We start from the raw sequence: 4,277 nt of genomic DNA on the forward strand, positions 1-4,277 counted from the left end.
TATGCTTGAGCTGCTTCAGAACTGGAGACTGATGCTGGGAACGTGTCCCTCAGATGTCCAGGGACAGGGACCTTTAGTCGTGAAATTTGTAGTTGATGGATCTTTAGAAGGGGCTGTTGAGAGAGGTAAGAAGGAATACATGAGGCTGCGAGGGTGGACCCCACCATGGCACCGGTGGCTTCATTCCCAGAGGAGGAGGTCCTGAGCTAGTGTGTCTCCCTTTTCCCACCATGTGGTAGCTCTACCACACTGTTCTAGAACACAAGGCCCTCACCAGATGCCAAAGAGATGTCAGCACCATGCTCTAGTACTTCCCAGCCTCCAGAGCTACAAGTTTAACAGACTTCATGCCTTAACATATCTCCTAAGCATGTGGTATCCCGTCATAACAAAAGACACATTTGCTGTGATATCTCTAAGATGCCATTGCCCTGGACCATGTGGAATGTCCCCTGAATCCCTGGAGCGTCTTATGTAGTGCAGCATCTGCTCCATTTAGTGTTTGTCTGTCTGGAATCTGCACGGCATCCTTGCCCACAGTTCTTTCCTGCTGGGTCTCTCTCTCTTTCTCTCTCTGCCTTTTATCACCAACTTTCTTCTCTCCTTAGCCTGTACAGAGGAGAACACTCTCCTTATCCACCCCAAAGTCTTAGATAAAACCCTTCTTACTAACAAGATTTAATAGCAGGAGAAAAGCATAACAAATTTGGCTGCTTCATTTTATTTTTGTTTTTCAAGACAGGGTTTCTCTGTGTAGCCCTGGCTGTCCTGGAATTCACTCTGTAGACCAGGCTGGCCTCAAACTCAGAGATCAGCCTGCCTCTGCCTCCCAAGTGTTTGGATTAAAGGTGTGTAACACCATCGCCAGGCTAAAAAAATTTAACTTTTATGTCCTGCTCTAACCTTCAGAAATTAAGACCCAAAGAAACAAGGAAATCTGGGCAAGTTTTATGTTGTTTTTTTATATTTTGAGACATGGCCTTGCTGCTATAAAGCCCCAGCTAGTCTGGAACTCACTCCACAGACCAGGCTAGGCTTCCTATCTCTGCTTCCCAGGGCTGAGTGCTAGGCTTGTGGGTGAGCTCCCACACACCAGGATGGCAGTTAGAAGAGTAACTGGAGGGTGAGAAGGTCTGCTCTAATGGCCATAAATACCAGGAGGGGAACTTGGCAAGGCCTGTCTGTTCAGGATCTCAGCATCCCTGGGGAACTTTCTTTCTTTATAGAGCAGGACCCCTGTCACTTTGGGGGAGAAGAAAGCATGCCGACCTGCTTTGGCTGTCTTGTCCAAGGCCAAGGGGCCATGTTTAGCACATCTTTAACTCTTGAGTCTCTTCTATTAGTCCTAGGAATATTTTTACTTATTAATCAACAAGTCCATTGACTTATAATCCAGGGCCTGATGTAAATGAGTGTATGGTCCCTGGCTTTACAACTATCAAGGAGTTTCTGATGCCCTTGGAAATACACAGTAAGGTAGGTTGTTCTATAAGGAAGGTTTGAAGGAGGGCTTCAAAGAATAGCAAGATTCTTACAAGGGCCAGAACCAGAAGAGCACAAGCCAGGGCCTGGAGTCGGGAAGCTCAGGAAAAGCTCAGGAGACCATGGTCACCAGTGTCTAAGCAAGAGGAGACACAAGGGATCAGAAGGAAACAGGATTGCCGACCAAGCAGAGGGATGTAGACCTAGAGAGGTCCCACTGAGGTTGATGAGACAGTGAGCATTTCTGAGAGGGCCTTGTCTGTGGGAACTCATGAGATAGCAGAAATAATCCACAGAGATTTGGCCTTTCTTCCCCCAAAGTCTAATTACCAGTGTAGCTTCCCCTCAAAATTCCTAAGCCAAGCCTCTTGGTTTTGCCTACTAATGAAGAAAAAGGGGAAATTCAGTGGCTGTGCTACTCTGTAATTAGTAACAGACTCCAGCATTTTCTTGTGTCGGTGAATATGCAAGCACAAGTATGTGTGTGCACATGCATGTTTGTACGTGTGTGTGTGTGTGTGTGTGTGTGTGTGTGTGTGTGTAGGCCAGAGGTCAAGTTCAGCAGCCATTCATTGGGTACTGCCCATGTTGATGGCTTTTTGGGGTTTTTTTGTATGTATATATGTCAGTGGTGTACGTGTGTGGTGTGTGTGCAAGCCTGTGTGGGTGGATATATGGTACATATGTGCGTGCAAATGTACACGATGTGTATGTGTAGGTGTCTTCTTCAACTTCTCACCGTATTTACTGAGTCAGGGTCATCACTTAAAGCCAGAGCTTTCAGATTCGGCTAGTATAGCTGGCTGACTTTCTCCAGGGATCTTCTGTCTCCACCTTGTGCATGCTAAGATTAAAGGAAGACTGCCATTATCTGCTTGGAACTTATGTGAGGGGCCTGAAATTCCCAAGGATCCTCTTCCCCTGCCCCCCTAGTGCTAGGAGTCTGTGTACACACCACGTGTTCAGCTTTTGTGTTGGGGGTGGGGTTCTGGAGGGCAAATGAAAGTCCTTGAGCTTGTATGGCAAGCCTTTACTGACTGTCCCCCAACCCTCTTTCCTATTTTACAAAGACATAAACTTTGGGGTGAGGGCAGCATTTCCCTCCCCACTCTAGCCCCACTGAAGTCCATTGGTTTCCAGCTTACCAGCTGCTCTCCCAACCCCCTCCTCCCGACAGCAGCAGCTCTCTCCCAATGTGACTTTTGAGAGAAGTGGGTCATCACTCAACCATCTGGAAAGGCTGCCAAGAAGGCTCCTTCCCCGGAGCAGGGTACTAGCTGATCCTGGAAGGCAAGCCTGGCTGAAATGGAAGGCCTTTGAGATAGCAAACAATGCCATCAGGAACCGAGATCCCCAGCGAGTGTGGTCAGCCACAGGCTGGTGCTGAAATGTCACACTGCTTTGGCACAGAGCGGTCCTCCTGTTTCAGTTACGAGATACTTTTCACTAATTTAAAGATATCTCTCCAGTGCCACCCTATACACACCTCCTCACAGGGCAACGGCTCGAAGCTCATGATTAGAATACATGCTTGCATGTCTTTGTGTCCTGCTAAGGTGGATGGCTTTCTTTCCCCCAATCATCTGAAAGGTATTTTGTTGAAAAGATATGTTAGATTATTCTATTACTGCCTTGTTTTTGTTTACTTATTTACTTTCAATTTTTCAAGACAAGGGTTTCTCTCTGTAGTCCTGGCTCTCCTGGAACTCACAGATCTGCCTGAGTCTGCCTCTAAGAGCTGGGATTAAAGGAATGTGCCACCACCTCCTGGCATACTGCCTTGTTTAAACAAAAGCATTTCACAACAACCCCACCTGTATGGCAGTGTCCCTAAAAATGAACTAATTTATTGAAGACAGACTGGAGTCTGGAACCCTTTCTTCCTGGTTCAATTTTTCTTCTGAAGACAGATATGTAATTCATCTGATTAACTCTGAGAAACACTTTGAGACTCAGGCATGAAAACCATTCCAGGTCCAGAGTCAGATGTATCTCATCTTAGCAGAAAGAAGTAAAATGTGCTTCTAAAGCTGTGTGTAATCTGAATTCTACATCCACTGCCATTGCTGCCCTGCCTCCTCTTGGAATTAGAGCCACGGGAAGGTGGAGTTGGGCTGTCTGCATCTCACGTATGCAAGCAATGTCCGAGATTCCATATTTACTGAGACCACACTTCAAACTCACAACCACTCTACATGAAAATGTGGGGGGGGGGCTGGACTCACACCTAGGAACTCCCTCATGCTGGTTAAGCATTCTGAAGCATCCTACTACTGAAACATCCCTTGCTCCTGAATTTTCTTAGCACATGAGAGGCATTCACGATTTAGTAAATGTATCTATGAAATAAAAATATTTTCTCTTCAGGGTGTTTCAAGGTTTTATTTATTTATTTATTGAGAAAAGGGTTTCATATAGTCCAGAATCCCAAATGCTGCATATCCTTGGCTACCAAGGATAACCTGGAGTTTATGCTTCTCCTATATTGGCATCTTACACTGGGTTATGGCCATGTGCTGCCCAGCTAGTTTATGCGAGGCTGGAGATCAGACGTAGGGCCTTGTGTTTGCATTCTATCAACTGAGCCATGGTCCTAGCTCCAAATACTTGAATTTCAAAAACAATTTGATCTTACGTGTGTGTCCATCTGTGTGTGTGAACACAGGTGCACGTGCGCATGGCCAGTCGTCACTTTCCGCTTTGTCTGCGTCAGTCTCTCCCAACACCTCCACCCGCTGGGCTGAGAACTTCCGAGAATTCTTCCACCTCTGCCTCTACTCCCTCTACAGAGCACC

This window comes from Microtus pennsylvanicus, chromosome 4, assembly GCF_037038515.1.
Source record: "Microtus pennsylvanicus isolate mMicPen1 chromosome 4, mMicPen1.hap1, whole genome shotgun sequence".
NCBI classification, from domain to species: Eukaryota; Metazoa; Chordata; class Mammalia; order Rodentia; family Cricetidae; genus Microtus; species Microtus pennsylvanicus.